Source organism: Schistocerca gregaria, chromosome 2, assembly GCF_023897955.1.
Source record: "Schistocerca gregaria isolate iqSchGreg1 chromosome 2, iqSchGreg1.2, whole genome shotgun sequence".
NCBI lineage: Eukaryota > Metazoa > Arthropoda > Insecta > Orthoptera > Acrididae > Schistocerca > Schistocerca gregaria.
This window is the reverse complement of record NC_064921.1, coordinates 791,712,181-791,738,103: the sequence shown is the minus strand read 5'-3', so window position 1 is coordinate 791,738,103 and position 25,923 is coordinate 791,712,181. Positions and strand designations below refer to the sequence as shown.

The following is a 25,923-nucleotide window of genomic DNA, read 5'->3' as shown; positions in this document are numbered from 1 at the left end:
GTCCAGAGACTGGTTTCATGTCACTCTCCATGCTACTCTACCTTGTGCAATCCTTTTCATCTCTGAATAACTACTGCAACCTACATAATTCTGGATCTGCTTACTGTATTCATTTCTTGGTTTCTATCCATGATTTCCCCCCCCCCCCCCCCACACACACACACACACACACACACACACACTTCCCTCTAACCCTTCAATACTGAATTGGTGATCCCTTAATGTCTTGGAATGTGTTCTACCAACTGATACCTTCTTCTAATATGAAAAGGATAGACTGCTACTCACTATATACCGAAATTATTGTCACAGAGATGCACAACAAAAATACTGTTAAACAAGTAAGGTTTTGGCCAAAAAGCATTCTTTTGAATTAGACAACACACATACAAATACAACTCTCTCATATAGGACCACTGCCCCTCTCTCTCTCTCTCTCTCTCTGTGGCCTACCTGTGACTAAACATTTCCTCTATGTGGTGAGTATCAATCTATCATTTATTCATAATGCTGTTATTAATCCATCCTGGATTTCCATTGTTTGATCGCTTCTTATAGTTAGGTTGCGCCACATTTCTTTGTTCTCCCCAATTCTATTCAGTATCTGATCAGTTACATGATCTACCGACCAAATCTTCAGAAATGTTCTGTAGCACCACATTTCGTAATTTCTAAACTGTTTATCACCCATGTTTCATTTCCATACATGGCTACCCCCCCATGAACCATGGACCTTGCCGTTGGTGGGGAGGCTTGCGTGCCTCAACGATACAGGTAGCTGTACCGTAGGTGCAACCACAACGAAGGGGTATCTGTTGAGAGGCCAGACAAACGTGTGGTTCCTGAAGAGGGGCAGCAGCCTTTTCAGTAGTTGCAGGGGCAACAGTCTGGATGATTGACTGATCTGGCCTTGTAGCATTAACCATAACGGCCTTGCTGTCGTGGTACTGTGAACGGCTGAAAGCAAGGGGAAACTACAGCCGTAATTTTTCCCGACGGCATGCAGCTTTACTGTATGGTTAAATGATGATGGTGTCCTCTTGGGTAAAGTATTCCGAAGGTAAAATAGTCCCCCATTCGGATCTCCGGGAGGGGACTACTCAAGAGGACGTCATTATCAGGAGAAAGAAAACTGCCATTCTACGGATCGTAGCATGGAATGTCAGATCCCTTAATCGGGCAGGTAGGTTAGAAAATTTAAAAAGGGAAATGGATAGGTTAACGTTAGATATAGTGGGAATTAGTGAAGTTCGGTGGTAGGAGGTACAAGACTTTTGGTCAGATGAATACAGGTTTATAAATACAAAATCAAATAGGGGTAATGCAGGAGTACATTTAATAATGAATAAAAAAATAGGAGTACGGGTAAGTTACTACAAACAGCACAGTGAACGCATTATTGTGGCCAAGATGGACATGAAGCCCACACCTACTATAGTAGTACAAGTTTATATGCCAAATAGCTCTGCAGATGACGAAGAAATTGATGAAATGTATGATGAGCTAAAAGAAATTATTCAGGTAGTGAAGGGAGACAAAAATTTAATAGTCATGGGTGACTGGAATTCAAGGGTAGGAAAAGGGAGACCAGGAAACAAGTAGGTGAATATGGATTGGGGCTAAGAAATGAAAGAGGAAGCAGCCTGGTAGAATTTTGCGCAGAGCATAATTTAATCATAGCTAAGAAGAATGGGTAGCTTTGAGGGATTAAATAGTGTAGGCAGCAGAGGATCAAATAGGTAAAAAGACAAGGGCTAGTAGAAACCCTTGGGTAACAGAAGAAATATTGAATTTAATTGATGAAAGGAGAAAATATAAAAATGCTGTAAATGAAGCAGGCAAAAAGGAATACAAACGTCTCAAAAATGATACTGACAGGAAGTGCAACATGGTTAAGCAGCGATGGCTAGAGGACAAATGTAAGGATGTAGAGGCTTACCTTATTAGGGGTAATATAGATACTCCCTACAGGAAAATTAGAGAGACCTTTTAGAAAGGAGAACCACTTGCAAGAATATCAAGAGCTCAGATGGAAATCCAGTTCTAAGCAAAGAAGGGAAAGCAGAAAGGTGGAAGGAGTATATAGATGGTCTATACAAGGGCGATGTACTTAAGGACAATATTAAGGAAATGGAAGAGGATGTAGATGAAGATGAAATGGGAGATATGATACTGCGTGAAGAGTTTGACAGAGCACTGAAAGACTTAAATCGAAAGAAGGCCACGGGAGTAGACAACATTCCATTAGAACTACTGACAGCCTTGGGAGAGCCAGTCCTGACAAAACTCTACCATCTGGTGAGCAAGATTTACGAGACAGGCAAACCTATGTTTCTAGCATTTGTAGACTTAGAGAAAACTTTTGACAATGTTGATTGGAATACTCTCTTTCGAATTCTGAAGGTGGCAGGGGTAAAATACAGGGAGCGAAAGGCTATTTACAATTTGTACAGAAAGCAGATGGCAGTTATAAGAGTCGATGCGTATGAAAGGGAAGCAGTGGTTGGGAAGGGAGTGAGACAGGGTTGTAGCCTATCCTCGATGTTATTCAATCTGTATATTGAGCAAGCAATAAAGGAAACAAAAGAAAAGTTCAGAGTACATATTAAAATCCATGGAGAAGAAATAAAAACTTTGAGGTTCGCCGATGACATTGTAATTCTGTCAGAGACAGCAAAGGACTTGGAAGAGCAGTTGAACGGAATGGACAGTGTCTTGAAAGGAGGGTATAAGATGAACACCAACAAAAGCAAAACGAGGATAATGGAATGTAGTCGAATGAAGTCGGGTGATGCTGAGGGTATTAGATTAGGAAATGAGACACTTAAAGTAGTAAAGGAGTTTTGCTATTTGGGGAGCAAAATAACTGATGATGGTCGAAGTAGAGAGGATATCAAATGTAGACTGGCAAAGGCAAAGAAAGCATTTATGAAGAAGAAAAATTTGTTAACTTCTAGTATTGATTTAAATATCAGGAATTCATTTCTGAAAGTATTTGTATTGAGTGTAGCCATATGTAGAAGTGAAACGTGGACGATAAATAGTTTAGACAATAAGAGAATAGAAGCTTTTGGAATGTGGTGCTACAGAAGAATGCTGAAGATTATATGGGTAGATCACATAACTAATGAGGAGGTATTGAATAGAATTGGGGAGAAGAGGAGCTTGCGGCACAACTTGACTATAAGGAGGGATCGGTTGGTGGGACCTGTTATGAGACATTGAGGGATCACCAATTTAGTACTGGAGGGCAGTGTAGAGGGTAAAAATCGTAGAGGGAGACCAAGAGATGAATACACTAAGCAGATTCAGAAGGATGTAGGCTGCAGTAGGTACTGGAAGATGAAGAAGCTTGCACAGGATAGAGTAGCATGGAGATCTGCATCAAACCAGTCTCAGGACTGAAGACCACAACAACAACAACAACAACAACAACACATGGCTACATGCCCTATAAATACTAAAGACTTCCTAACACTTAGATCTATATTCAATGTTTACAAATTTCTCTTCTTCAGAAATGCTTTTCTTGCCATTGCCACTACATTTTTATATCCTCTCCTCTCCGGCCATCATCCATTATTCTGTACCCAAATACTAAAATCCACTACTACTCTAAGTGTCTCATTTCCTAATCTAATTCCCTCAGCATCACCTGATTTAATTTGACTACATTCAATTATCCTTGTTTTGCTTTTCTTGATGTTCATCTTACATCCTTCATTCACAACACTGTCTATTCTATTTAACTGCTCTTCTGTCTCTGACAGAATTAATGTGTCATCAGCACACTCCGAAGTTGTTTTTTTTCTTCTTCACCCTGAACTTTAATTCCCACTCCAGATTTTTTTTATTTTTCCCAGCCTTGCCACGAGTTTCCCCAAGTGAAATTCCCTGAAATTTCCCTGATTTTTAGACAAGTTTTAGCATTTTACCCTGGCAAATTTTGAGATCTCAAGTGCAAGTAAAGACATAAGTTGACAAAATAATGTAAGGACTTTTGCATTTCTAAAGATGTGAGGAAAATCTTAAGTACTAAGATCAACATCTTTTAGACAGAGAAAGCAAGCCGAACGGTACATATATTTCATAAGACCATTGAAGTTATTTTATTTCAATAAATCAAAACACATTTTGTGACAAAAATTCACATTTTGTTGGAGTTCCAAGACAGATTTAAAATACTTTCACTGATTTCAAAAATAACCCCAGAAAAAAATAGGCCTCTTGAAAGAAATGTATACGGCACATAAGAGTTGTGTAAAGCAACACCACAGGTGATCACCAATAAAAAGTTGGTTCTACTATGTTCATTATTGTCGGTTATTACACACTGTATTATGTCTATTATTTTAAGGTATTGTGTGGTGTTTCCTTCAACAAATACATTAGTACATAGCAAACAAACTGCCAGCGATTGTCACCATTTTCTTCTTCTTATCGTCCATTCTTATATAAACTAATTTTGAAGTCCAAAAAGAACTAGAATACATAAAATGTCTATACAATGCCATGCTGTACAATGCACTTGCGGTGAGACAGTCACAATTTCTGAAATTCATCGCCCATGGTCTTTGTCCTTCCAAGGAGCACCACAGTCCAGGGTCCATGGATAAACAATGAAAATCTGCTGCATTACACCACACACAAACAGACCTGGCCTGCAAGGAGCTTGGTAAGACTAAATCCAATGAGCAGAGCCTGCACATTAGTGGGAAACGGTGAGCTTGAGATCGGCAGGCCCAATCCGTTAGACACACCCACAGAAATGGCCTGCTGTTTTGGCCCATCATGGAAGTCGACTCGTGTGGCCAACTATTCACATCACACACACTATGTTGATGAAATGAGACTGCAGTGATCAATCCACACAACAGATAACTTGCGCAAAAACTCAGAGTGTCAATATCAATAAGGACAGCTAGCAACAAACTGTAAAGACAGGCACATAGAAAAGACAATCACACTCTCACAACTATATTTTTGGCCATAGCCTTTGTCAGAATATGAGAGCACACACACATTCACACAATCACTCAAACACAACTCATGCACACATGATCGCCATCTCTGGATACTGGGTCAACAGTCTCAGAGAATCAGATCCAAGAAAATCACTCCTAACACCTCCTCACCTCATGTCAGCAACTGCTAGGCTAGCGGCAAGAAGTTGTGGCAGCACTGACTGCAAGCTGAGGGGAGAAGCAGTAAAGAATGAGGGAGTAGGGAAGGAGCACATGTACTCAGCTGCACCCATCCAGTGACGATGCATGACATCTCAGTGAACAAACCACTTTATCTACAGAGACAAAAACCAGATTTTTCCCATGGTTTTTTTTTTCAAATTTCCCTGAAATGTTTGAAATTCCTTGATTTCCAGAATTTGTGGCAACCCTGCTTTGGTTTTCTTTATTGCTTGCTCAATGTACAGATTGAATAATGTCGGTGACAGGCTACAAGCCTGTTTTGCTCCCTTCTCAGCCACTGCTTGCCTTTCATAACCATCAACACTTATATACTGCCATCTGGTTTCTGTACAATTTGCAAATAGCCTGCAGTTCCCTGTATTTTACCCCCGATACATTTAGAATTTCAAAGAGAGTACTCTAGTCAACACTGTCAAAAACCTTCTCTAAGTCTGTGAATGCTATAAATGTAGGTTTGTCTTTCCTTGATCTATGTTCTAAGATAAGCCACAGGAACAGTATTGCCTTGCCTGCACCTACATTTCTCTGGAATCCAAACTGATCTTCCCCGATGTTGGCTTCTACCAACTATCCCACCCTTCTGCAAAGAATTTGCATCAGTATCATTCATACTTATCAGCACCTGCTTTCTTTGAAATTGGAATTATTATAGTCTTCTTGAAGTCTGAGAGTATTTTGCCTGTCTCATACATCTTGCTCACCAGATGGTAGAGTTTCGTCACGGCTGGCTCTCCCAAGGCTATCAGTGGCTCTAACAGAATGTTGTCTACTACTGGGGCCTTGTTTTGACCTAAGTCTTTCAGTGTTCTGTCAAATTCTCCACACAGTATTGTCATTCTATTTTCATCTTCATCTACATCATCTTCCATGTTCATAATATTGCCCTCAAGCACATCTACCTTGTATAAGTCGTCTTTATACTTCTTCCACCTTTCTGCTTTCCCTTCTTTGCTTAGGACTAGTTTTCTATCTGAGTTCCTGATGTTCATACAGCTGATTCTTTTTTCTCCAAAGGTCTCTCTCTAATTTTCCTGTAGACAGCATCTATCTTACTGCTACTGATATATGCTTCTACATGCTTACATTTGTCATACAGCCATTCCTGCTTAGCCATTTTGCACTTCCAGTCCATCTCATTTTTTAGACGTTTGTATTCCCTTTCGCCTGCTTCATTTAGTGTATTTCCATATTTTCTCCTTTCATCAATTAAATTCAGTATATCTTGCACTACCAAGGATTTCTGGTATCCTCCATCTTTTTACCTACTTTATCCTCTGCTGTATTCGTTGTTTCATCTCTTAATGCTACCCATTCTTCTCCTACTGTATTCCTTTCCTCTGTTCTTGTCAATCATTCCCTAATACTACCTCTGAAACTCTCAACAAGCTCTAGTTCTTTCACCTTATTCAGGTCCCATCTCCTTAATTGAATACCATTTTCCAATGTCTTCAGTTATAATCTACAGTTCATAACCAATAAACTGCGATCAGAGTCCACATCTGCCCCTCGAAATGTGTTACAATTTAAAATCTTGTTCCCAAATCTCTGTCTTGCCATTATATAAACCTTCCAGCATCTCCAGGTCTCTTCCACTTATAAGACCTACTTTCATGATTCTTAAACCAAGTGTTAGCAATGATTGTGTTCTGTGCAGAATTCTCCCAGGTGGCTTTCTCTTTCATTCCTTTTCAGTATTCCATATCACCTAAAAATTTTTCTTCTCTTCCTTTTCCTATTGTTGAATTCTAGACCCTCATCACAATTAAATTTTCATCTCCCTTAACTATCTGAATAATTACTTTTACATCATCAAACATTTGTTCAATCATTCCATCATTTGTGGAGCTAGGTGGCATATAAATTTGTACTACTGTGGTGAGTTTGGGCTTCGTGTCTATCTTGGTGACAATGATGCATTCACTATGCTACTCATAGTAGCTTACCCACATTCCTATTTCATTAGTAAACCTAATCCTGTACCCCTATTTTCATAAATATATTTATCTCACCAGAAGTCCTGTTCTTCCTGCCACCAAACTTGACTGTTTCTCACTGTATCTAACTTCAACCTACTCATTTCCCTTTTTAAATTTTCTAACCTACTTGCCCAATTAATGGATCTAACATTCCATACTGTGATCCACAGTGTATGGAGATGCTGCTGTTGATCGCAGTACAATTAGTCGGTGGGTAAGCAGGTTATCTGATGAAAGCGGGCTCCAACAGGTTGGTCCAGAATTTTACCGTGCGGGTATACAGACACAGGTTCCAAGGTGGCGTAAGGCAGTTGAGAGGGATGGAAATTATGAGGAGAAATGAAAATATTGTTCCTGAAGGATGTATCTACACACCGTAAAACTTTCAAACATGTAGAATAAAAGATGGATTTAAAAAAAATAGTGTGCATTTCTTTTGGAGTGACCCTCGTAACTGACTGCTCCAAATGATGGATATTATTACTGTGGAAAGTCCAGAATGTGTGAGTTGTTCTTGTGTGAATTTTCTACCTCTGAGAAAGACTGTGCACAAGCTGAGAGATTTCTATCATTCTTTTTCATTGTGCCTATCTGCAACTCAACATTTTCTGTATGTGGTGAGTAGCAATCTATCCTTTACATACTATCGGTGTGATACAATAGAATTATTACAATAATAGACAGATCATCCTGTATCAGAAGGGGAAAAGGGAAGGGGGGGAGAGGGGGGGCAGGGGGAGGTATTTGAAATCAGTTAGAATTCTTTTCCTGCACATTGAGGCGTGGAAGCAAAGGGTTCACTGGTGAAATGTGTCTCCTGCACACGCAGCATCTCGGGCCGGAATGCAGCATTACGTGGTATGCAAGCAGCAATCTGAAGGGAGTGGGGAAGGGAAGGGATAGCAGTGCACAGGTAGGGAGAGATATGAATGCTGTCCGGTGGAGTGTGCAGTGATCAGCCTCCAAAAGGTGCAGTGTCAGGAGATTGTGGGGCAGGGAGGTCACGAAAAAATGAACAAAAAATGAGATAAGTGGGGAAAGATGGGTGGATGTATTGGCAGTGGGCTGCAAATAAACAGAGTGGGAGGTGAGAATGGGAAGGAGATGATAGGACATAGGGGGTGGAAACTGTTGGGGGACAATGTGTGGCAATATGTTACTGTAGGCAGAGGCCAGGGTAATTACGGGAGCAGAGAATGTGTCGTAAGGATAACTCCCACCAGTGCAGTTCAGAAAAGCTGGTGGGGGAGGGAAGGATCCAGATGGCTTGAGTAGTGAAGCAGCCATTGAAATCAAGCATGTTATGTTCAGCTGTGTGTTGTGCCACAGGGTGGTCTACTTTCTTCTTGGCCACAATCTGGCTGTGGCTGTTCACCCTGGTGGACAGCTGGTTGCTAGACATACCAATACAAAAAGCTGTGCAATGACTGCAGCAGAGATGGTAAATGACATGGCTGCTTTCACAGGTGGCCCACCCCTGATCATTGATTACCTATCATCATGCCCTGAAACTGAAGGGGGGGGGGGGGGGGGGGACCTCCTACCCATGATACTTTCAATCCCTCCTGAAGTGTTGTTCCACTGCCCACCCAAACTCCACAATATCCTAGTCCATTCCTGTGCCACTCAGAATCCCAACCCCTTGTCCTATTCCAGTCCTGTCACAGGTTTATCCTACACCATCAGGTGCGGGACCACTTGTAAAAGCAGCTATGTCATTTACCAGCCTGCTCTAATGACTGCTCGGCTTTTTATATTGGTATGACTACCAACCATCTGTCCACCATGATGAATGGGCACTGCGAAACTGTGCACAAGAGCAAAGTACGCCATCCTTTGGCACAATATGTAGAGAATCTTTTCCTACATTGTTGATGTTCCTACCTGGATTTCCCATTGTTTGATCTGAATCTAACACTGTACGGTTATGAACTGGGAATGATCACATAGGCTCAGATGTGGATAAAGCAGGTGGTAGGTTTTGGTCTTTTGGTAGAATACTGGGGAAGTGCAGTCAGTCTACAAAGGAGACTGTTTACAAATCACTTGTGCAACCAGTTCTGGAATACTGCTTAAGTGTGTGGGACCTGTACCAAATAGGAAAACATGGGATAGTGAATGTGTACAAAAAAGGCAGCACAAATGGTCACAAGCTTGTTTGATTCATGGGAGAGAGTCACAGAGCTACTGAAGGAACTGAACTAGAAGACCCTTGAAAATAGACATTGTGACGAAGCAAGCTGGGATATTTTTAATTCCCATTTTGTTTTGCCATCTGCCTCCTTAAATTCGTTTTTAACAATTTATCATTAGCATCTACATCTACATCTACAACTATATCCATACTGTGCAAGCCACCTGACAGTGTGTGGTGGAGGGTACCTTGAGTACCTCTATTGGTTTTCCCATCTATTCCAGTCTCGTATTGTACGTGGAAAGAAAGACTGTCGGTATGCCTCTGTGTGGGCTCTAATCTCTCTGATTTTATCCTCATGGTCTCTTTGCGAGATGTGTGTAGGAGGGAGCAATATACTGCTTGATTCCTCGGTGAAGGTATGTTCTCGAAACTTCAACAAAAGCCCGTACCGAGCTACTGAGTGCCTCTCTTGCAGAGGCTTACACTGGAGTTTATCTATACTCTCCGTAATGCTTTGTTGATTACTAAATGATCCTGTAACGAAGTGCACTGCTCTCCGTTGGATCTTCTCTCTCTCTTCTATCAACCCTGTCTGGTACGGATCCCACACTGGTGAGCAGTATTCAAGCAGTGGGCGAACAAGTGTGCTGTAACCTACTTCCTTTGTTTTTGGATTGAATTTCCTTAGGATTCTGCATCTGCTTTACCCCTACGATTAATTTTATATGGTCATTCCATTTTAAATCACTCCTAATGCCTACTCCCAGATAATTTATGGAATTAACTGCTTCCAGTTGCTAACCTGCTATATTGTAGCTAAATGATAAAGAATCTTTTTTTTTCTATGTATTCACTTCACATTACACTTGTCTACATTGAGATTTAATTGCCATTCCCTGCTCCATGCATCAATTGGTTGCAGATCGTCCTGCATTTTAGTACAATTTTCTATCGTTACAACATCTCGATATACTACAGAATCATCCGAAAAAAGCTTCAGTGAACTTCTGATTTGTCCACAAGGTCATTTATGTATATTGTGAATAGCAATGGTCCTACGACAATCCCCTGCAGTGCACCTGAAATCGCTCTTACTTTGGAAGACTTATCTCCACTGAGAATGATATGCTGCGTTCTGTTATCTAGGAACTCTTCAATCCAATCACACAATTGGTCTGATAGTCTATATGCTCTTACTTTGTTCATTAAACAACTGTGGGGAACTGTATCAAACACCTTGCAGAAGTCAAGAAACATGGCATCTACCTGGGAACCCGAGTCTATAGCCCTCTGAGTCTCGTGGACGAATAGCGCAGGCTGGGTTTCACACAATCATCTTTTTCGAAACCCATGCTGATTCCTACAGAGTAGATTACTAGTCTCCAGAAAAGTCATTACACTCGAACATAATACATGTTCCAAAATTCTACAACTGATCAACGTTAGAGATATAGGTCTATAGTTCTGCACATCTGTTCGACATCACTTCTTGAAAACGGGGATGACCTGTGCCCTTTTCCAATCCTTTGGAACGCTACGCTCTTCTAGAGACCTACGGTACACCGCTGCAAGAAGGGGGGCAAGTTCCTTTCTGTACTCTGCGTAAAATCGAATTGGTATCCCATCAGGTCCAGTGGCAATTTTAATTGTTTTTCTATCCCTCTGTCATCTATTTTGATACCTACCATTTTGTCGTCTGTGCGACAATCTAGAGAAGGAACTACACTGCAGTCTTCCTCTGTGAAACAGCTTTGGAAAAAGACATTTAGTGTTTTGGCCTTTACTCTGTCATCCCCTGTTTCAGTACTATTTTCTTCACAGAGTGTCTGGACATTTTGTTTTGATCCACCTACCGCTTTGATATAAGACCAAACTTTCTTAGGATTTTCTGCCAAGCCAGTACATAGAACTTTACTTTTGAATTCATTGAACGCCTCTCGTACAGCCCTACATTTCACTTAATGTAATTTTTGTTTGTCTGCAAGGCTTTGGCTATGTTTATGTTTGCTGTGAAGTTCCCTTTGCTTCCGCAGCAGTTTTCTAACTCGGTTGTTGTACCACAGTGGCTCTTTTCCATGTCTTATGATCTTGCTTGGCACATACTCATCTAATGCATCTTGTACGATGGCTCTGAATGTTTTCCTCAACAATCTGTTTGTCACAGGAAGGTCTTATACAGGGTGATTCAAAAAGAATACCACAAATTTAGAAATTTAAAACTCTGCCACGACAAAATGAAGAGCTAAGCACTATCTGTCGGCGAATTAAGGGAGCTATAAAGTTTCATTTAGTTGTACATTTGTTCGCTTGAGGCACTGTTGACTAGGCGTCAGCGTCAGTTGATGCTAAGATGGCGACCGCTCAACAGAAAGCTTTTTGTGTTATTGAGTATGGCAGAAGCGAATCGACGACAGTTGTTCAGCGTGCATTTCGAACGAAGTATGGTGTTAAACCTCATGATAGGTGGTGCATTAAACGTTGGTATAAACAGTTTACAGAGAATGGGTGTTTGTGCAAAGGGAAAAGTTCTGGACGGCCGAGAACGAGTGATGGAAATGTAGCACGCATCCAGTATCTGGAGATGTTAGAGAATTGGCTGTTCCCTCAGCTCGAACAAGAAGCACAACAATTCATATTTCAGCAGGATGGAGCGCCACCAAATTGGCACTTATCTGTCCGTAACTACCAGAGGCGATGGATCGGCCGCCAGGCAGCCCGTGACAGAGCACTTCATCACTGGCCTCCAAGAAGCCCTGATCTTACCCCCTGTGATTTTTTCTTATGGGGGTATGTTAAGGATATGGTGTTTCGGCCACCTCTCCCAGCCACCATTGATGATTTGAAACGAGAAATAACAGCAGCTATCCAAACTGTTACGCCTGATATGCTACAGAGAGTATGGAACGAATTGGAGTATTGGGTTGATATTGCTCGAGTGTCTGGAGGGGGCCATATTGAACATCTCTGAACTTGTTTTTGAGTGAAAAAAAAACCTTTTTAAATACTCTTTGTAATGATGTATAACATAAGGTTATATTATGTTCCTTTCATTAAATACACATTTTTAAAGTTGTGGTATTCTTTTTGAATCACCCTGTATGTTATTGCACCGAGTCGGTTCTCGGTATAACTGCTCAAGGTAGTTTTCAAATAATGCACTTAAAAAAATTTCACTGGATTCTTTGTCCCTGCCACCCATTATAAATGTTTGAGTCTCCCAATCTATACCTGCCAAATTAAAATCTCCACCCAGAACTATAACATGGTCGGGAAATCTGTTCTGAATATTTTCAAAATTTTCCGTCAGGTGCTCTGCCATGTTTGAGCCTGCTTTAACCATGGCCTTCACCCAAATTATTTTACATTTCGGATCTCCGTCAATTTCCTTCGATACTATTGCACTTTTTATCACTATAAACACACCTCCCCTTTCACTGCCCAGCATAATATAATCTGCATTTTCATAAAAGAGAAAGATTGGCCCTTAGTTTTAAAGAATATAACACCAGATCTAATTTTGTGCTTAGTTTTATGTATGATAATTGATTTTATAATTTATTTTGACTATTACTAGTTAGTATCTTTCATTATAGGGCAAAATCAGTAACTGTTTCATAACTTAAATTCTATTGTTGATGTATACATAAATATAAATTCTGTACTAACTATAAACATTTGGAAGACGAAATACTAGTAATCTTAAAGTATCTATTTGGGTCTATTTGAAAACATGCTGGCAAAACCAGCCCTGAAAGTAATTAACAGTTTTGCCAAAAGTGTTGTTTACACAACTATATGAGTTAATTTCATCATTTAAACAAATAATTTAGCCTAAACATTGTAGTAGAAGAAACTGTTAAAACATGGAATTTTTCAATGTACTCAGTTAATTTAATGAGATAAGTTTTAATTGTAATTTCTGTAAATTTAACTTTGAACAATGTGTAGTTTCAGTACCTATTATTGTGATGATATATATGGGCCCAATTTTTGGTCACAAGGCAGTCAGTCCAGGGCCGAGTTTCAGAAGAGAAACCTGTGTTGCTTAGAATGACAACAATGTATCAACTTAACAGTGAAATAAGTGTTACACCAAATAGGCCTTGTGTTAAAGCATTCACACTGATTTTCAATTTATTTGAAGGACTGTGAACTATGTGGTTATGTTATTACTGCTTGTAGATGTTCAACAGTTAACTATTGTAGCAGCATGGCAAGGTTCGCCTGCAAACTATTAATGAGGCTTATGGAAAGTTTAAACAATAGTGCACTGGCCATACATATATAACTGTGTATTATTGGTGGGTTGTGCAAAGAGAAAGTAAAAGACAGTGAAATGCAACTGTGCATCTGTCGGCTACATTATTTACTGTAGTCAGTGTCCAAATTACAAACCCCAATTTTCAGCAAGTGTAGCAATGCAGTACTTCGACACCGAAGACACCCAACAAAATAAATAAAGCATGTGGAACTGCTACATGTGGTGCCCTTACCGGCCATTGTGGCTGAGCGGTTCTAGGCGCTTCAGTCTGGAACCGTGCTGCTGCGACGGTCGCAGGTTCAAATCCTGCCTTGGGCATGGGTGTGTGTGATGTCCTTAGGTTAGTTAGGTTTAGGTAGTTTTAAGTATAGGGGACTGATGACCTCAAATGTTAAGTCCCATAGTGCTCAGAGCCATTTGAATCATTTCTGTGGTGCCCTTGCGGGTGAGGATTATTGTATGTAGCTCAATAAAACAAAGACTTGCGAACTCTGAAAAGTGAAATCAACTGTGGTTTACAGTGAAGAAATGATACAGCCAATCAGCGCTGGGGTTTCATAACAAAGAAGGTGCAGCAGCCAATCAGTGGGCAGGTTCTATGGAAGCAGCCATTGAATACAGAAGCAGCCAATCAGCATGCAGGTGGACACAGATGACAGGAGGTAAACAAGATGCCTCGCTGAGAATTAAAACTTGCCACAGCCATGGAGATGATGGACCAAGAGGACAACCACATCAGCAGCAGCAGCAGCAGCAGAAGAGTGAATCAGAATAAGGTAATTTCCTAGCAAAAGCTGTTTTGTGTTAAGTGGCCTTAACAAACAAGACAGTATGACTCAGGACAAAGCTGTAGAGGTTAAGTTTTTAAATGAACAAAAGGATGTAAGTGATTATAAATCAAACATGAATGTAAATTTGAGTGATGGGGACGAAAGTACTATTGTAAAGAGCAAAATGGATGAAAAAAGTACGGAAGTGGAAGTTAAGGTTGAGGAGGAGAAGTATAGTAGTGAAAGTCAGCAAGGGTCAAAGTTTATGACATAGGGAGAAGTGAAGTGAGGTTAAGGCAAATTATAATGAGTTGTTTGAGTAATATAGTTACGAAAGAAGATGTTACGAGGGAGGACAATAGTATAAAGAAAGTAGTACATAATACTGATGATAAATTAACATTGAGTACTAAATGTGTAGAAGAGAGAGAGAAACTTTGTGAAGACAATAGTAGGAAGGTGGAGGTTTTCGAGGAACAATGTGCTGAAAATAGAGTTAAACTTGAGAACCAAATCGATCACATTAGAAATGACTCAGAAAATCACATTAGAAATGATTCAGAAATTGAGCTAGATCCCAAGTGTGCAGTAGTGGTAGAGAAAAACTGGTAAAAGTAAATGAAAATGTAGATTCAAAATTGACTGAAATAAAGAAAAAAGTGGAAGAGGTACCAAATCTAAAGCATAGCTTAAGTGACAGTTGGTCTGATTCTGACTTAGTTGTAATGATGATAGCAATGGCGAATCCAGTAGTGATAAGAATGGGGTATTTGAATTTATAATTAATAATGAGGGCAATGTGTTAAGTAAAGAAAGGATTAATGAGGATTTGTTGTATGGACAAGATCACATCGTAAGTATAAAGCAAGTGGGTCACCTTGTAATAACAGCAAGTGTACAAGGTATACATGTTAAGTGTTTACTGGACAGTGGTAGTCATTTGAGTGGCTTGTCACAGGCATTTTATGAATCTATTAACAACACAGAGGGTATAGTAGTGATGCATGTTTCTGGAATAAAAATTATTGGTGCTACTGATAAGCTATTAAAGAGTGTGAAACAAGAGATACTATTAACTGTGAAATTGGCAGGACAGTTGTTGAAGTGCAATTTGTTGGTGATTCAAAACCTCAGGATTGATGTACTATTTGGAACTAATTTCTTGTGCAATTAGCAAGTAGGGGGTTCAATGTTCTGTGTTAGATTCATTATGTGGCAATAATGCTTACCCCAGCCGTGTTTCTTGAGGCAGTCAAACTCTTCTCCTATCCTACCTGTAGTTCATGAGTTAATCAGGAACATCCTTTCTTCAACTGTCATGTGATTTTGTGCAGTAGCGTGCTTTAGTATTGAAACATTTTAGAAAAAGTTTCTCCAGTGTGTCTATGTATATATTATAGTACATTATGTTGCGTTAGTTATAAGCAATGTACCCATAAGAGGATGGAAGAAAATAAACTGGTACCATGATTACAGAATTTCTGTCAAACAGTGAGGTAAGGTAAACTGAAAATGAAAGGCGTCAGCATACATGAAGGATAATTAACATATGAAGTAATCAGCTCATGTGTGAAATTAGTGTGATTTGGTGCAGCAACAGAGGCTATATACAATACAAACCATCTTAAATACTAGGTATTAATATTAATTGTGGTCAGTGCAGTCAGTATATGGAGATAACTATCTACCCATAAATCTGTTTCATGGTACATCCTTTTCTAGCATTAATAATTTACAACTTCAAACATAGTTGCCTGGAGTAATGTGTGTGGAAAGAGTAAGCAAGATTTGTATATATATCGCCCTTCAGGCTAGAATGTCAAGCAAATAAAGGTTTTTCTAAGTGATAATTTTGTCTGATGGGTAATGAGAGTTAAGTTTGCCTTAGCATAAGTATCAGTTACTGTGGAGTGGTTTTCAGAAGAGTCAATTTTGCATTAGATAAGCAGAGCAGGTGTTCATTTATTACATAATGAAACAATAATGAAATAATAAAATAATGAATAATGTTAGGGGCTTAATGGTTAGGGAGCCTGTCTCTGCAGTAGGGATATTTTTTGAGAATGCGCTCCACTAGGTAACAAGGTAAGAAACGTAAGTGAAATAATGGTGCTGACAGACATGATTAATGAAAAATGAAACTATATACAAATGAATAAGGTGTAACCATATTGATGATCTAATTTGGTACTAGGCAGCCTTGGGTACTGTTTATACTGTGCAATTCATGACACTGCAGCTTGGAATGAGAGATTAACAGAAAGAGCAATATTTACAAGTTATATAATGCTGCATCATTGGACCTATATGTTATCTGATAACTTCTTTTTGTCTTCTGAGGAATTATGAGCCTGAAGTGGTAATACTGGGATGAAGAACAGTAATTTTGCTGATTAACTGATCACTGTGATGCTAGACTGATGTGGATATTCTGGAAGGTCATCTATTTGGTGAAATTTTGTGATTTTGGTGAGGATTTAATTTTATGGGTGAATGAGAGTGGTGCTTGGAGTTGAGTAGAGAAGTGGGGCAATGATTTGGTACAATTTACACCCCTTAATCTTGATTTGAACTGTAATTAAGTTGTGATGGTGGCTCTATTCTTTTTTCATAGCATAATGAATAGTAAATCTACTGCACGTCTTGAGTTTTTGCTACTTTTCAAATGAGAAAGAGACCCAAATCGTTCAAGTTTAACCAGTTTCAGACAGTTATGACCTGAAGTAATGTTTTGTAGTGTAGCGTGCACTTGATTTAAATTTTTTATGTTCCACACCTTTCATACTATAGTCAATTTTAGTGTTAATTATTATAATGTTATGAGAACTATGTAATGTATTTATTTATGAAGTAATGACTATCATTTGCCATTAGTGTTAAACATTCTTTTTCTTAGACTTAAGTTAAAAGTCAATGTAAGTGTACTAAAGTAGGGTATTTTGTCTCATTTTTTCATGTACTGTGACAGAGGAGAACCACTTACAAGGGAATTAATCATGGTGCACTTCCTTGATAACTGTCAGTTGGAACTGTTGAAGTAATGGACAGCTTGATGAGAAAGTGTGTTAAAGCTCATTAAAAGTGTGGAAGTGATTGAACAAAATACTAAACTTTGAGCAAGTGAATTTTTTTGTCTAAACATTAACTGCAATGCGTAGTGTAATTTAACTTCTTTGCTACCCATGAGGATTAATTTTTGTTGAGCAAGACAGGAATTGTATCAAATGATATGTATCTTTAAATGTAATCTTAGCTTACCCAAATAGGACATCACTTATGATGAAGAGAGGCCTAATTTTTTTGATAATGGTATAACTGTAGATATCTTGTGATATTGAATGACAATACACTGTATGCAATTACTTTGTATGGAGATTTTCATATGGCCAGTTCACATAACTATAAATTTGAAAAAAAAGAAGAAAAAAACATATGTACTGTAGTTATTGATAAGATTTCTTATGTAATAATTTTTTGTGTGTATATTGTTAAACACAATTTCTGGCATCACTTGTGGTCACTGAATTGCCCAGTTGGCTATTTGCAATATCTATCTGGTCAATCCAATGAGGGGGTGATGTGACGAAGCAATTTTTAATTCCCCTTCTGTTTTGCCATCTGCCTCCTTAAATTCGTTTTGTTACTTTTAACTATTTACCATTGGCATATGTGAATACAATTTGCATTTTCATAACAGAGAAAGATTGGCCCTTAGTTTTAAAGAATATAACACCAGATCTAATTTTGAACTTAGTTTTATAATTTATTTTATAATTTATTTTGACTATTACTAGTTACTATGTTTCATTATAGGGTGAAATCAGTAATTGTTTTGTAACTTAAATTCTATTGTTGATGTATAAACAAATATAAATTGTGTACTAATTATAAACATTTGGAAGACGAAATACTAGTAATCTTAAAAGTATCTATTTGGCTCTATTCGAAAACATGTTAGCAAAACCAGCCCTGAATTAATTCCAAAGTAATTAACAGTTTTGTCAAAAGTAATGTTTACATAACTATATATATGATAATTTCATCGTTTAAACAAATAATTCAGCCTAAACATTGTAACTGTTAAAAGATGGAATTTTTCGATGTATTCAGTTAATTTAATGAGTTAGGTTTTAATTGTAATTTCTGTAAATTTAACTTTGAACAATGTGTAGTTTCAGAACCTATTATTGTGATGATATATAAGGTCCGATTTTTGGTCACAAGACAGTCAGTCCACAGCTGAGTTTCAGACAAGGAACCCGTGTTGCTTAGAACGACAACTTAACAATGAAATAAGTGTTACACCAATAGACTGTGTGTCAAATCAATGACAGTGACTGTTCAATTTATTTGAAGGACTGTGAGCTATGTCGTTATGTTGTTACTGCTTGCAGATATTGAACAGTAAACTATTCTAGCAGTATGGTGAGGTCCGCCTGCAAACTATTAATGAGGCTTATGAAAAGTTTAAACAATAGTGCACTGGCCATACATATATAACTGTGTATTATTGGGGGGGTTGTGCAAAGAGAAAGTAAAAGACAGTGAAATGCAACTGTGAATCTGTCGGCTACATTATTTACCATAGTCAGTGTCCAAATTACAAACCCCAATTTTCAACCAGTGTATCAATGCAGTACATCAACACCGAGGACACCCAACAAAACAAATAAAGCAGGTGGATCTGCTACAACGTAAACTATCCCAAGAAAGTCTAGTAAAAAAAGTTTCAAGAACTGGCTTTAAATGATGCCTCCCTGGATATACTACAACATCCTACATATCACTCACTCTGAGATCATGAGGATAAGATCATAATAAATGCATGCTCGGAGGCATAGAGACAATCATTCTTCCTAAATTCCATGTGTGAATGGAGTGGGAAGAAACCCTAATAACTTGTACAATGGTATGTACTCTCTGATATGCACCTCACCATGGTTTACAGAGTATGGATATAGATGTAGTTAAAAGAAAATCTGTACTAATAGCCCAAGAGAAACAATATATTGATTCAGCACGTCATTACACTGTCAATATGTATGTCAACATTACAGATCCCGCTAGACTTCATCAGGATTCTGAGAAGAAAATTTAATATCACCAAAACTATTCTCAGCCGTCACGGAGAATGTTATGAGAACCTTAACTTGGAAAATGTAGGAGGCATATATGTTAGTGGAGCATATCTGAACGACCCTCATTTTCCAGACAACACTGTACTGTTTGCTTCTAGAGCAGGTAAAGTTTGAACAATAAATGAAAGAACTTAAAAGAGCAAGTTTGAAAGAATACTTGAAAATAAGTTATATTATGACTAAATCAATGTACAATGAACAAACTGAAAAGAAAATGGTAAAAGTTAACAATGCAGCCATAGATGTAATTGAGAGATGTTGATAAATCTATGTTATCAGTGGTGTTATCAGTGGTGTTATCAGTGGTGATCATATCTTTGGTGTGTCACAAAGACTGAAGAGTGTAGTCATTTTATGAAGGCACATCAAATAAGAGTCAAACAATAAACATTTTCTGTTAAACCAGTTGTGAGAAAGAACATGCTAAGCTGTGCTGTGAAAATGTGTGGTTTTGTTTTCCTTTTCACAGTCATTTTCAAATGAAAAGCAGAAAGTTGTGTTTATGGCTAACTTCACAATATCTGTTCACAGATTTAAACTATGCAAAATACTGCCAGTAAAACCCCAATGCTCACAGATCCAACAGCTGGCAAGAGCTCTCTTATACCCTGTGCACTAATAATTCCACTGATTCATCAATTTATTTTGACTTCTATTCCCAATCAAGGTTCCGTTTGTGATAACAATAAATAAAGGCAGAGAGAGGGGAAGGAGGATATGGACAGAGACATGAGGAAGGAGAAGATGGATACAGAGAGTATGAAGTAAGAGATGTACAGGGAGTAGGGGGGGGGGGAGATGACGGAGAAAGATAAAGGGGAGAAGGAGGAGGACATGGATAAAGGGAGTGTGGAGGTGGAGGAGAGGGGTAGAGAGAAGCAATGACGAGTTCACTAGGAGGAAATATCTTTTAAGTATTTACAGAGACTTATTAGTTACTTCTCAACATACTCATCAGTATTATCAAGGCATCCATCATACCAGTGCACTAACATTTGTTATCCCACTTCACAGAAGCCTGCTGTCAACAACTGGATCCATTGAGCTAATTCTCTCTGTAACTCAGCATTGTTATTGTTGTCTGTAACTTAGAATTGTTGTAGCAGAATGTGTTTCAACATGTAATAAATGGAAATAAAGTTGCGGCAGCTGATGCAACTGAGTCCATGTGATGTAGGTTGTATTGCATCATGCAAAAGCTTAATACCTCCATTTGCTATTCCATGTCTCTTATTCTTGAAAACACAATGTAACTCTATAAAAGGAAAAAGTCTCTCCTTTTCATCCCATCTGGTAAATCTCCCCTGAATCAGGATTCTGGACAACTTTTCTGAACTCTATCCCTTTTCCTAAACTTCATTAGTCTTTTCCCTTCGCCCCTCTTCCTTCTCCTTCAACCCTTCTGTCATTTGCTCCAAAAGCTTGCACACATAATACAGTTACATTAGGTTTTCAAAACTTTTTTTTTTCATTGATACATTAGCACATGTCTCTTATTCTGGATCATCGTGGCCGTTTCTCGATGGCTAACAATATGAAACACCAACCTCTACAGTAAAAGCTCAGTCAAAAGAACAATATCTCAACCCAAAACACAGTGATATGGTGTTTTACCAGAGACAGTCTTTTTGAGTTTCGTGTTCACAGGTGAACCATTATGACGTCAACTCACAGACTGATGTGTTGTTTCTATTGTTCCACTGTGTGATGTAAAGTGTCAGTTTCATGCAGCAGTGACTAACACATCTGGGAGACTGACAAGAGCAGTCCAGGATTGTGAACTACTGGCTCTGTGTAATTTCTTGCTGCAAGCTTCCAACAGTTATGGCATCACCAGGAGTGGGTGTCTGCTATAGTCTTTGTTATGTACAACAGCTTGACCATCAGTTAATTGTCAGCAAGAATGTATAACCATACTGTCTGTCGTAAGGCTGTGTACATGCACATTGCATATCTGGGACTAGGTCTCAACTGCATGCTTCTGAGTTTGCAGAAATCTGATAACCTCCGGCTCACAGTTGGTGGGAGATAATATTAGTGCTGCCACTATCTCCTAGTGGTGTGGAAAAAAAAATGCTATCACAACAGTTACTGCACCGTATTATTGCCTCATACTCCCTCTCTACTATTGCACAATTCCATTCTGTTCTGACTATCCATGTAATCTTAAGACTTGTTCAGAAGATACTTTCTGAATCACTTTGATGTTTAGGGCAACTGAAGACAGGAACTGAACTGGGGAAGGGAGAAAGGAAGAAAGAAAGACAGTGTGTGTGTGTGTGTGTGTGTGTGTGTGTGTGTGAGAGAGAGAGAGAGAGAGAGAGAGAGAGAGAGAGAGAGAGAGAGAGAGAGAGGAGGAGGAGGAGAAGAGAAATGGATAAGGTTTTTAATGGGTAATCATAATAATTGTTGTTAAGCAATAACGTGTATTCTATGAAACAACAAATGACGAAATATTTGGTTTCACCTTCCATATGACTTCCCTTAAAGTTACCTCAACCCCAAAAGTTCATGCCGAACCAAAAAACATGACATACTTGTAGCAGAACTACAGGAAATGAAAATCTAATGTGTACAAGCATGAAGCTCATGACAACGCAAGCACACAATTGCTTTGTAGGTCAAGACAGTAGCTGGTATGTTTGCTACCGTTTCTTTGAAAGTAATTCTTGAAACTGACAACATAAGGCTCATTTTCTGCAACCTATGTAAGATTTTTGACAGTGTGAGTCACAATATTCTCCTACATAAATTGATATTTTATGGGATTGATGGCATCGCCAACCAATGGATAATGTCATATCTAACCAAAGGAATGAAGAAAGTTGTACTTAAGTAAATCAACCAATATAGTGGAGGGAAATTATTCTGATTGAGGAAAACCACATATGGGGTTCCCCAAGCCTCAATGTTAGTTCCAATACTGTTCCTCATCTATGTAAACGTTCTTCCATCTAATATACAATAAGCAGAATTAGTTCTTTTTACAGATGACACTAGTATTGTAAAAAAATCTAAGCATAATATCCAAACAGAAAAAATGGTAAACAATGTTCATAAAAGTATCAAAGACGTGTTTTCTGCAAATTGTCTCACCCTCAATTAAAAAAGATGCAAGATATTCAGTTCTGAACATCTTGGGGCTCTACACTAATGAAGGTAAGAGTGACACATGGTGAAGAAATAATAAATAGGGTGGAAACTTCAAAATCCTTAGATGTTCATATCGATGGGAAATTAAATTGGAAAAAGCACATTTTGGAACTCCTACAACAACTTAGTTCAGCCACATTTGCACTTAGAATCATTGTAAATCTTCGAGAGAAAGACAAATCAGTTAAGCTGACATATTTTTGTTTAATGATTTCACATGGAATAATGTTCTGAGGTAACTCATTTTCAAGAAAGAAAGTCTTCATTGTGCACTAATGTGCTATATGAATAATACGTGCTGCTCATCCACAATCATCCTGTGGAAATCTGTATAAGGAGTTGGGCATTTTGACTACTGCTTCACACTATATTTATTCCCTCATAAAGTTTGTTGGTAATAGTTCACTATAGTTCAAAAGGAACAGTGGTGTATAAAATTACGATGCCAGAAGAAAAAAAATGACATTCATTATTCCACATTAAGGTCTCTATAGGACAAAATGTAGATGAAATATCTAACAGGCAGTAAGGTAAACTAACTAATTAGCAGCTGTTAAGGGACAGGCAGCAAACTGCCCATACATTGTTGTCATCTAAAACCAGCCAGTTTTGAAGTGACAAATGAGTATGTACCATTACTATGTACAGTGTGCACAAAATAACTTGATCTATACCTGTGCACACAGTGTGGTAGGAGAGGGACAATTTTGACATCTGAAGCTGTCACACAAGCATATATCTCACGTAACTTGTAGGATGTTCTATGTCAACAGTTTCGCACTGGAGTACTGAGAATGAAAAAGTCACATAACAAAGGATTAACCAAAGCATAAAGAAGGCTGATCACTGGCCACCAGAAGAAAATCCTATAAAACAAAAAAAGGTGTAAGACATTGAGTGTAGTGGACAATGTCACTTATTATGATACTGGTAACCTGTTTGTCAATATTACCATCTTATTTTAATCTGGACTTTCAATTGTTTGATTTTACCTAAATATACAATTTTCTTCCCTTCTTATAGACCTCTTCAGAAGTAATTCAGCCTTTGGGAGTACTTGCAGCTGTTTCCATTCTCTATTTTTATTCTCTTTGTTGTTCAATTGTAATACTTAGTGATTCTGCTACCCTCTCAAGCACATTGTTTAATGAGATTTTTACTCATTTGTTTGCTTCTTCTGACATGCATTAAAGATGTCACACATTTACAAATGCCTCATTATACAGAATTTCTCGCGAAACAACAGTGTGCGAAGACTGTGGTGTCATGCTGTGTACCGTAATAAAGAGATACCAAGAACAATGCTCGAAATGTGCAGGTCAACAAGTGACAGTCAACTGACATTGCCGCCCCTTCTAAACATAGGGGTAGCACTCAGGACAAAAATACATTTCTCCACTGGGGCCACGTAATTTTGCAAAAGTCCATCTTTCTTTCGCACTAGACCTTTCACATTTTCCAAAATCCTTAGCTACTGCAGTCTTTCAAAATCTCTCTTCCTCAGAATTTGCTATGTCAAAAAATATTATTGTTGTAAATCCACAGATACAGGGGTGGACAAAATATGGAAATGGCACAAGCAAGGCAAGCTTGAGCATAAAAGCAGATGCTAGCCAAGCCTGCAGGTTCAACCGTTGTAAGTGATCACAAACTGCACCTGTGCAATGTCTTCGATATGTTGCAAGTGCTAGTCATGGTTAGAATTGCATTCTTTGTAGTAGTAAGTATATTATGTCAGAGCTCAGTCCCTTCAAATGTGGGCAAATGGTTGGTGTTCGTATGGTGGGTGTTTCTTTAATCAATGTAACTGGTGTTTGGTGGTTCAAGGAGTACCAGATAAAAAAAATTATGCCACATACAGGGCAAATGAAAAAACATCATCCACGAAGTCACAACACCAAGGAAAGTGCATGCTGAGTGATCATGACAGACGGTCATTGAATTTTTTTACATGTCTAGTTCTGTACAACCAAACTGAGCAGCAAATTTCCATGGTCATGGAATGTGTCACAACACAAAATTACAACAGAATTATGAAAAAAAATAAGATAACAGTATGTTCCATAAAATTTCAGGATTGTAGCCACATGAATCCAACTTCTTCTAATATTTCGACTGAATACCATCCAGCCATCTTCAGAGTGAGCCAATGTGACTCACCTCGGCTCATTTTGAAGATGGCTGGACAGTATTCAGTAAAAATATTAGAATAATAAGTTGAATTTATGCAGTTGCACTCCCGAAATTTTATGGAACAGTCTTTGCGCCGCAAAAATCTGAAAATGCACAACAAGATAACAGTAGCTGCAAAAATCACTACAGAATTGGATGTCACACTTGCAAACCTTCTCAGTGCCCAAACAATGCAAAAGGGAACTTCATAATAGGGAACTCCATAAGCAAGGAATTGCTGGGCAATCTGGAATTCCGAAATCACTCGTCAATGATGGTAATGCATGTAGCAGGAAAACGTGGTGCTGAAGCCATAAAACATCGAGTACGGAGCAATGGATGAAAGTGGTTTGGTTGGATAAGTCTTCCTTCACACTGTATCTAACTTCTGGCCAACTTTAAGTCCCAAGACTGGAAAGTGACAGAGGTTCAACGATGATTTGAGCAACCATATTTTGGTATTCATGGGCACCATGGTTATTCTGCAAGGCTGCATTACTGCCACAGATTATGTGACCATTTTGGCTGACCAGGTCCAGACCATGGTACTTTTTGTGCCCTAATGGTGGCACTGTATTCCCAGATAACAGGGCATCTGCTCATAGAGCTCACATAATCCAGTACTGGTTTTTTGAGCACGAGGACAAACTGTTGCATCTCCTCTGGTCACCATAGTCACCAGATATCAGTATTATTGAGCATTTATGGTCTACCTTGGAGAGGAGGGAGTGTCATCGCTATCCACCTGGAACATCATTACCTGAACTTGCAACTATTTTGCTGAAACAATGCTATAATATCCCCTTGAAAACCTTACAGAACCTGCATTTATCCATTCCAAGAGGAACAGAAGCTATTTTCAATGTTGACAGTTTTCCTACACCATATTAGGGATTGCAATGTGTTGTGTGCTTTTGGTGTTTCCATCACATTTGACCACAATGTATATTTTGTATCTGATATTATCACTATTATTATTATTTTATTATTATTATTACTTCTACTACTAACAACAACAACAATATTCCTATTATTAACACTATTATTTCTTAGTCAGTGCTGTTATTCACCCTGCTTTGCTTCAAATCATTTTTAACTCTATTACTTCA

The 25,923-nt window shown here is 38.5% G+C and overlaps 1 protein-coding gene across 1 annotated transcript in view; it reads right to left on the bottom strand.

Annotated features, from left to right (window-relative positions):
• LOC126335053 (TBC1 domain family member 16) overlaps positions 1–25,923 on the bottom strand; it is a 103,810-nt gene that overhangs the window by 54,009 nt on the left and 23,878 nt on the right. The gene's annotated exons all lie outside the window — the stretch shown is intronic.